Raw genomic sequence first — 10,237 nt, 5'->3', positions numbered from 1 at the left:
AAGGAAGCATCTTTGTATCTTTTTGACCGCAGTTGTGTTGCGCTAAATGTTACTTGAATGAGTAAATAACCACCTAATTTTGTACACGAGGAAACAGAGGCCCAGAAAGTCTGTATGATAATGGGTCAGAGTCTGGATTAGAACTCACATTTTACAATTTCCAAATCCTGGATTACTGCTGTCCCGATCCTAGATTAGCTAGATCATTCATTGACTCAATTACGCAGTATTTATTTCATTCGTTTATTCACAAATCTTTTTGAAGCATCAACTATGCACCTGGCCCTGTGCTAGGCACTTGAGAAACATCAGTGAACAAAACAAGCAAAGATCCCTGCCCTTATGAAGCTTACATTCTAGCAGAAGTCGGTATAATAAATAAGTAAATTACATAGTATCTAGAGGGCAGTGGTGCTATAAATAAGAAAGGCAGGTAAGAGGGGTGAAGGGCTCTGGGGGAAGGGGGCAGGTTGTAGTTTAAAATATCCCAGAAGCTAACTCACTATAAAGCTGATGAAAGGTAAACTCTGGGACCCTTCGCTCGCTCGCAAAGGCGCTTTCGAAGGACCTGGAGAAAAAAAAATGGTCATATAGTTTTGTAAAGTTTTCAAAAGCAAGGTATTTGAATTGCTGTTGGTTGAGTCTTGTTTCTTTGCATTCCAATCTCCCCTCCACCATACTTCATGTTGGAAGGACAGGAGCATTTTGAGGATCCAGCTAAGGAGAAGTTGAGTTGGAAATATATTTAGTTTGGGTTTAGCAGATACATTTGTGTGGTTCACGGTCATTCCCTGCCACCCTGCTGTAGGAATGGCCTTAACACTAGGCTCTTAAAAACAGGGAAAGAGGCCCTTTGAAGAAGGAGATAAAGCAGAGGCTGTGACACCTGACCGGACATCCTGCCCAAGGGCAGGGTCCACGCTCAGCATCCACACATTCCCTCCGTGTGATATGGTTGTGACAAGTGTGATCTTGGAGATCCCTCGGGAATCAACTCCTGATGCTACTGGGCCCTCAGTTTTGTCTGTTTGTCTTGTTCTTACAAAGGAAGTCATTAAAGTAAGTGAGGTCTCGAAGTACCACTAAGCCACCCCGAAGTCTCCAACCCCACCCCCTGGCTGGGGCTTTTGTCGCTTTGTCTCTGTTCTCAGGTCTTCATTCTCTATCCCTGGCAGTTCTGTGATATCAAGTACAGAGTCCGAGCTCCCAGTAGCTTATTTCTTCCAAAGACCGAGGAAAAGGAGAATTGAATTACCGTAAGCCCTGCTGCCAGTATCTGGGGAGATCTAGTTTCGTGCCAGAAATCAAGCATTCTTCTGCCTAGGTGTTGATTCTGGAGTTGCCTTGGATTTGCTGCATATCTTAAACCAAAATGTAATATTGCTTTCTTTTCCTTCTTCCATGGAGAAATAGGCATACTGATTTTCTGAATGAAGTCACCTAAACACAGGCCGATCCCATATACCCTCCCTTCTATCATGTGGCATAACCAGAAAGAAAACTTTAAGAGATCGCCTATACGACAGTCGGTTCACTCTCTTACCTACTGATGTGTCTGTTCCATTGAGCGCTAGGAACCCAGAGGTGAGTAAGACACAGTTCTTAAATCCAGCCGAAGCTGTATATGTGCAGACATGATTATCAGACGGAGTAAGAGGTGAACGACGTAGGACGTAATCAAAGGTATGGTCCAAACTCATTCTCTTGCTTCCTACACCACGGAGTCTCTGTTGCTTTCTGCCTTTTCGAGCCCCTGGGACTGATGAGCAGACACAGTTCCAGGTGGGAGTTTCGACTTTCAATTCCCAAGTCCAAGCTACCGCCTACAGACCGAAGGTATTGGAAACCGTCCTGAGCGCGGCAGAATCTCAGGGATCTTCATGTCCTTGGGCTGGAGGGAGAGAGGTAGGACTCGTTCTTAAGTGAAGACCAAGCCGGAAGACATCCGATGGATGACTTGGAATCTGGTCAGCCCTCTCGGGAACACTGGAGCTTGGCTGGCTGGGCAGGAATGAGTCGCTTCGTGTCACATCTGAATCAGCAGCACCTGGTTAACGGGGCCCGACACCACCATTCTGAGCCGCCCTGTGCCCTTGTCACCTTTTGCATCCGTGGAAGGATACGCCTGGGAAGAGCCGCGCCGTCCCCCAGGGACGTCATCATCAGAGCGTGCAAACTTGGCTGCCTCTTCTCCTCAATCTATCTGCCACCTGCTGCCTAAGCGCTCTTGTCAGAATAAGCCACTTCTCCAGCTGCCACCTCTTCTGTCCCACCCAGCTCCTCTGATTACCTCCCTGTGCGTCACAGTTGCTACGGCCACCCATGAGGGGACGTTATGCTAAGTGTCAGGAACAGCGACGGGAAGGCAGGGAGGCAGACCACGTTCACTAATCAAAGATGCTCATTGCGTTGTATGTCCCACGCCACTTGGCAGTCACGTGACTGTCAAAAGCTTTTGAAACTTGGCTTCTTGGGGCGCCTGGGTGGCTCAGTCGGTTAAGCGTCCGACTCTTGATTTCGGCTCAGGTCATGATCTGGCGTTGGTGAGTTTGAGCCCCGCGTTGGGCTCTGCGCTGACAGCACGGAATCTGCTTGGGGTTCTATCTCCCTCTCTCTCTGCCCCTCTCCTTCCTGCTCTCTCTCTCTCTCTCTCTCTCTCAAAATAAACAAAAATAAACTTTAAAAAAACTTAGCTTCTCAGTTTATCTCTATTGAAAAAGAGAAAAAGCTAGGCATTTTCTTACATTTGCTCTGTCCACGAGGCTCGGTACTCTGTGCGAGAGTTTGACAGACACAGGACAATGCCCTGTGGTGCTGGGCACCCCGGAACAAGATCCAGGAGATCTGTGCTGCCCTCCTTGCTGTGCCCCTGCAGGGCAGTATCACCTCGAACCACCCATCTTTCTCCTTGGGCCTCCGTTTCCTCATCTGTAGAAACAAAGTTGTGGCCTCTAAGCTTCCGTGGCAAGTAAAATTTCACAGCCATGGCCTCCAGGGGGCAAAATGTAACTACCTTTTCCTATAGCCTGGAAAAGTTCTATTAAAGCCCCCTTCTGCCTCGTTTGCAGTAACTTAATATAATCACTTTCAGTTTTAAAACTGGGTCAATTTGAGAGTATTTAAATACTCGCTCCTACCCCCTCCTTTTCCTCCCCAGATGGCAACCGAGTTAAGGGAGGCATATCCTGACTTGCAGGGCCTGTAGTTTGCATCTGTTTCTCCTTGATCTGTTTCCCTCCTGTTCCAGAATCCTTGAAAATGTAGTTTGTCTTACCTGGTCCTTGGATGTGAGCTCTTCCCCTACGGAGTCACCGGCTTCTGTCCTTGCTGCCCCCATTGACGTGCCTGTCCTGGCCTCAGCCTTCATGTGCGCATGCTTCGCCTCAAGCCCCAGACTTACGGGATCTACCTGGTCTGCTTTTTGGGTCCTTTCTCGACTGTCTTCCCAAGTCTTTCTGATCCCGAAGTGGGTTTCGGTACATCACTCAGCGTCATTTGGCCTTAAAGCCCTGCATCCCCTTCTCTCTGCTCTCTTACATCCCTGGAGCTCAGGGGACACTGGCAAAGTGCTCAGAGGCCCAGATGATGCACTTCCAGTCTGGAATGACCAATCTTTGAACAAAGCATGTATGGGCCGCCCGCGTGGCTCAGTCGGTTAAGCATCTGACTTCGGCTCAGGTCATGATCTCACAGTTCATGGGTTCGACCCCATATCGGGGTCGGGGCTGACAGCTCAGAGCCTGGAGCCTGCTTCAGGTTCTGTCTGTCTCTTTCTCTCTCTCTCTCTCTCTCTCTCTCTGTCCCTCCTCTGCTCGTGCTCTCTCTCAAAATAAATAAACATTAAAAAAAAAAAAAGAAGAACAACAACAAAGCATGTATCTTTAGACCTTGCTCGATCTCCAGGACTCAGCTGGAAGGGGGTGGAAGCAGACAGCCTGGTAATCTGTACCAGTTCTCCTCTAACTTTCCTCTCCATGCCCGACCTTAGAGGTCTCAAAGGGATTCAAAGAAAAATTGCTTATGCTAGAGAGCAGCCCCCTTCATATCCTTTTGCTTTTACATCTGAATGGTGCCTTTGATCTTAGAAATCAAGAATTCATCACCTTACCCTGAGATTCTGAAATGATCCCTTCTGCCCCAAAGGGGGTAACTCCCCTTTGGCTGTCCCTGTTGGGGCAGAGACAGAATCTTGGGGTACAAAGGAAGGGATTACGAAGTAGGACATGGAGGGGCACGCGGGTAGCTCGGTCGGTTAAGCGTCCGACTCTTGATTTCGGCTCGGGCCATGGTCTCACGGTTCATGAGATCAAGCCCCACGTCAGGCTCTGCACTGAGAGCACGGGGCCTGCTTGGGATTCTCTCCCTCCCTCTCTTTCTGCCCCCTCCCCTGCTCACACGTGCCCTCTCCCTGTCTCTCCCTCAGAAATAAACATTTGAAAACAAGAAGTGGGACATGGAAACGTGGAGCAAAACTATTAATAATATACATGACAATTCTGTGAAGGCATGGCCTGCCTCTGCTAAATGTGAATTCTAAGCTTAAAACTAACAGTCTGCTACTTTTGCAGAAACTCACTAAAATGAATTACGTTTATTGAATCTTTACTGCTTACGTTGTCCCAGGACCTAGGTGCTTAGCCGTGCATAATACTGACGGGGTTCCTGCTTGCATGAAGACATAATAATTAGGACAATTTTAGACATTTATAATGTTATGAATGACTAGGGGAGGTCAGCCATGCCACCTAAATCGCGGGAAGATTTAGAATCGGGTTTTCTGTCAACCCTCTGGGGCAGGACACCTGGAGAACGTGCAGTTACTGGGAGAGTACAGGGCAGTGTGGACGTAGATCAGTGTCCAAGCGCTCAGCTTGGGGGTCAGCCTCTAAGAACAGGGTGTCAAGAGAGGCGGGAGGGCCAGGAGCCGCCCCCATGTTCCAACAGGATCCTGATCTCAGCCACGGGTCCTGGCACAGATTCCCGGTCACCATGGGCCGACCTCAGTGCCTGTCCCATTGTGGCCTCGGTGGTCCTGCCCAGGAATGGGCGCCATACGCAACTGGCACAGAAAAGTCTTTCCCTCCGTGTCTGGGTCTCGGTGCGGTCACGTTTCCTCAGGAACCACACAAGAAGAGACGACGTGTTTACAGAAAGAAGGAGAGGAGGACCCAGTGGGATGTTCCGGGCAAAACAGAGACGAGAGAAGGGGAGCCCCGACCACGTCTGAGTTCCATGTCCCGGAGGTCCCAGGCACGACCTGGGTTGCACGATGGCCCCGGTATTTTTATAATAAAGTCCGCTTTTGGTTTAACTTGGGGAAAACTAGGTTTCTGTCACGGGTTCCAATAGCCTTAACCGATACAGAACATTCTTACAACCGTGCAGGTGGACTCATGTGAAGAGGGAGAATGGGAAGGAGGCGGGCTGGCTTCCATAATGGAAAGGAGGGGCTGTAAACATCCTTCCCTTCTGCCCTCCCTGACCCCTTCTCCCCACAGAGGCTCTCTGGAGCCAGAAGCGAGAAGCATCGTAGGCTGGGCCTCAGGATAGGCTCAAGGGCCAATCTACTCAGAAGCTGCCACACGGGTCACAGAACAGATGCTTTTAACAAACAGTGCGTTTGTTAAAGTCGCATGCGGGCCCAGGGAGGCCCCGAGAGGGTCACAGGCCACCCAGTCGGTTGTCCCCCCCACCCCCATGCCCCACAGTGGGAGGAGCCCATGAGGCTGAGGCTTCCTGGGAGCCTGCACGCCCCTCCCCGGCCCACCCCGAGCTAGGTCGGCCACAGTGATGGCTTGTCACGGATGACGGCCCAGCAGGCTCAACGGGGCCCCAATCTAACAGCCAGCAGCTGGGGGACGACACGAAGGAAAGACACAGACACGAAGGAAAGGAATCACTTAATTCCGGTGGGGAAATCATGGAGCACTCTAACTGGTTTGACATATAGGCCGGCCCCTGAGGCCAGGGCTAACGGCGACTGTGACTGCTGCCCCTTCTAGATCCCTGTGATGGGGAGGTTACGGTGGGCGAGGGGCTGTTCTCTAAACACGTATATTGTCCCCATGAGACGGAGCAGGTCCCGGGCAGAACCAGCAGACACACAATGACTCCGTAGGAGCCTCTGCCTCTTACCGAGGGGCAGGCCGGGGCTGGGAGAGCAGGTGACCCGTCTGTGCTTATCGAACCAGTAATGGGCAGATTCCACATTAGGAAAGAACCGCCTTCATCTGGGAACGCTGCGTCCTAGTTCGTTCCCAGTCCCCAAATGAAGGCAACCTTCTGACCAGTTCGACGACTTTGGGGCAGAATCTTTGAAAGCAGGACCGTCTGGGAAATCTGACATTCCCCACTCCCCCCCCCCCCCAAGAAGCGATTACTCCCCCCAACAGCGCTGCCCACAGGGCAGTTGCTCAGACACATGGAATTTCACAACCTGCCTCTGTTCGATGTCTCCTTCTTCTTAATCTCTTTCTCTCCTCGTTAGAGTTTGCGAGGCCATGCGTGAGACAAGCGCAAGGCTCTGAGCTTCCTGGGAGCGCAATCAGGCCTGCAAGCCCGATCCCATAGCTCTTGAGGTGCTCAGTCCCACGGCCCCTAGCGCTCCCAGTCCCATGGCTTCTAGGGTGCTCAGTCCCACGGCTCCTGGGGCTCCCAGTCCCACAGCTCCTGGAGAGCTCAGTCCCATGGCTCCTAGGGCTCCCACTCCCATGGCTCCTAGGGTGCTCAGTCCCACGGTTCCTGGGGCTCCCAGTCCCATAGCTCCGGGGGAGCTCAGTCCCATGACTCCTGGGGCTCCCAGTCCCACGGCTCCTGGGGAGCTCAGTTCCACGGCTCCTGGGGCGCTCAGTCTGCCAGGCGCAGTCAGCCCCCACATCCTGAGGAGCAAGCAGAACCCTGAGGGAGTGAGCACCATGCACCAAACACCCCCTGTGCTGGGAAAACACCCAGGGCCAGTGCCTCCAGCCAGGGGACGGCAGGGACCGCCCTGTCCACTGCTCAGGAGGCTGCAGTTTTATTCCTGCTGCTGTTCGGCATGAGACCCTCTTTACCCTTAGATAGCTCTGGTCCCATTGCAGTCCGGAGCTTCACTACAGGGACGCCCTTGGGCATGGGTGTGGCCTTGCCCTCCTGCGGGGCTGTCTTTCTTCCTTTGCTTCTTCCCTCATTCACCGCCTCTATGTTGCCCTCTGGCCACCCATACCCTCCCTCGGTACCAGGCCCGGGGTCAGAATGTACCCACCCTTCTCTTTCCTACCCCAGCCTTTCTCCCATCCTCCAGGGCCCCCCAGGATGAAGCAGAAGTACAGAGGATGAGGAACCCAGCGAGCAAAGAGGCCTTTTCCTGGCCCAGAAAAGTCACCATAATATAATGAGCATCTAACTGCTAACAAATCAGTGGGAAGCACTTCTATTTTGATCACTATGGCAGCCTAGATACTCAGACAGATCCCTTCCAATACAGCACAGCAAATTTGTTTTTTAAAAGTTTTATGTTTATTCATTTTTGAAAGACAGAGAGAGACAGAGTGCGGGCCAGGGAGAGGCAGAGAGAGAGGGAGACACAGAATCCGAAGCGGGCTCCGAGCTCTGAGCTGTCAGCACAGAGCCCAACACGGGGCTTGAACCCACGAACGAACAGTGGGATCATGACCTAAGTGGAAGTCGGAGGCTCAACCGACTGAGCCACCCAGGCGCCCCTGAATTTGTTTTTTAATTTAATGCACAGTTGAGCTGTCAGGAAAATAGAGAAATTCCTCAGAGAGTAGAAAGGACAAACAAGCTTGGACTCAGAGGGCAAGCAGTTCTACTGCAGGTATTTTTTTTTGGTCGCCGGTGGCCTAGAGCTTGGACTTTAGTAGGCCACATGCACAGGGGATATTGTTTTTTAAAACACACATTCAAGGGGCGCCTGGGTGGCTCGGTCGGTTAAGCGTCCGACTTCGGCTCAGGTCATGATCTCACGGTCCGTGAGTTCGAGCCCCGTGTTGGGCTCTGTGCTGACAGCTCAGAGCCTGGAGCCTGCTTCCGATTCTGTGTCTCCCTCTCTCTCTCTGCCCCTCCCCTGTTCATGCTCTGTCTCTCTCTGTCTCAAAAATAAATAAACGTTAAAAAATAAAAATTAAAAATAAAATAAAATAAAAAAATAAAACACACATTCAAGGGGCGCCTGGGTGGCTCAGTGAGTTAAGTTTCCGACTTTGGCTCAGGTCGCGACCTCATGGTTCCTGAGTTCGAGCCCCACATTGGGCTCTCTGCTGTCGGTGTGGAGCCCGCTTCAGGTCCCCTGGCTCCCTCTCTCCCTGCCCCTCTCTTGCTCGCTTTCTCTATCAAAAATAAATAAATAAACAAATAAACAAACAAACATTTTAAAAACACACACATTCAGGGGTGCCTGGGTGGCTCAGTTGGTTAAGTGTCTGACTTTGGCTCAGGTCACACTTTGGATTCTGTGTCTCCCTCTCTCTCTGCCCGTCCCCTGCTTGCTCTCTCTCTCTCTCTCTCTCTCTCTCTCAAAAATAAATAAACATTGGGGCACCTGGGTGGCTCAGTCGTTAAGCGTCCGACTTTGGCCCAGGTCATGATCTCGCGTTCAGTGAGTTCGAGCCCCGCGTCGCGCTCTGTGCTGACAGCTCGGAGCCTGGAGCCTGTTTTAGATTCTGTGTCTCCCTCTCTCTGACCCTCCCCTGTTCATGCTCTGTCTCTCCCTGTCTCAAAAATAAATAAAAAACGTCAAAAAAAATAAAAAAAAAATTAAATAAACATTAAAAACACACACATTTAAATACATAGGGAGCATGTGTCAAAATTTCACTTAAGTCATTAATGAGAGAATCAGTAGAATGATAAAGCCAGTGTAAGGGAAGATGCAAGAAATTCATGTGAGTGGAATAGACAGGTGATAGATATATAGATGGATAGATAGATAATAGACAGAGATAGATAAAATACTGAATTGTGATTTCTGAATTATACTTTTTTAATGGCTTAATATCCTACAGGGCAAAAAAATAAAAATAAAACAGTCATAACTTGTAGAATTATCTTTTACCAGATAAAAATCTTCCGCATCTCAGCAGGTATTTTTTATAAACATCTAAGTTTACAGAGTTGTAAGGTTTCTGGGTCCTAATCAATAGAAAATAGCGAAAGGAACAAAGCTATAATTCCCTATCCAGAGAGTCAGATGACCTTGAAGAGGCTTGTTAGACAATGCCCTAAAGTGTCAGTGACACGAGGCACTTTCACCGGTGGGTTTGTCATATCAGACGCAACGAGATGGGTTCTCTGATAGAACACTCCAGGCTTGACCCAGGTTGCACGATCAATTTGTCCAATTACATTCTGGTTTAAAAGAAAAAAGCAGGACATAGTTTTGTTCCACCCGTGTAGGTAAGTACATTGCCATGAAATGTAAAAAGACTCCATAAATGTAAAATAGTTGACTAAAAGGCATTTTTTAAAAGTGACATTCACAGGGGTGCCTGGGTGGCTCCGTCGGTTAAGCATCTGACTTCAGCTCAGGTCATGATCTCACGGCTCCTGAGTTCAAGCCCCACGTCGGGGTCTGTGCTGACGGCTCAGAGCCTGGAGCCTGCTTCGGATTCTGTGTCTCCCTCTCTCTCTGTCCCTCCCTCACTCGCAATCCGTCTCTCTCTCTCTCTCTCTCTCTCAAATATACATAAACATTTAAAAATATAAAAAAAAAACCAAAACCTTAAAAGAAAAAGTAAGTTGCAGTATAATTATGTTTCTATAACTTTCAAAACCAGGCAAATTGACATAACGTTTTGCTCAGGGTTATATACATTTGTGGGAAAACTCTAAAGTGAAGACAGTAAGCAGCGAACAGTTGGGAGAATGGTAACCTCTGAACAAAACGTGGGGCTCCTGTGAGACTCAAGGGGCGTGGTAACGTTTTACTTCTTGAAATGGTCGGTGGACACATAGGTGTTGATTTTATTTTCTTGAAACCCGAAAGGCACATTATGCGCTCTTTTGCAGGCACGACGTAGCTCAGGCACACAGCCTTTAAGGTCAGTCGGTATGCAAATAAGCAAAGAAAGGCGGAGGGAGGTAGCAGGAGAGTTTCTTGGAAGCCCTTTAAATGATGCGGGGAAAACACTGTCTGGACACCCGCCATATGCCCGGAATGATGCGGCAGAACAGACTTCCCGGCTCGTCTTCCCCCCACGCCCTCTGGTGGACGCGAGAAAAGCCACTCATGTCCCGAGTC

This window comes from Felis catus, chromosome D3, assembly GCF_018350175.1.
Source record: "Felis catus isolate Fca126 chromosome D3, F.catus_Fca126_mat1.0, whole genome shotgun sequence".
In the NCBI taxonomy this organism is placed as follows: domain Eukaryota; kingdom Metazoa; phylum Chordata; class Mammalia; order Carnivora; family Felidae; genus Felis; species Felis catus.
This window is presented reverse-complemented; position numbering follows the sequence as displayed.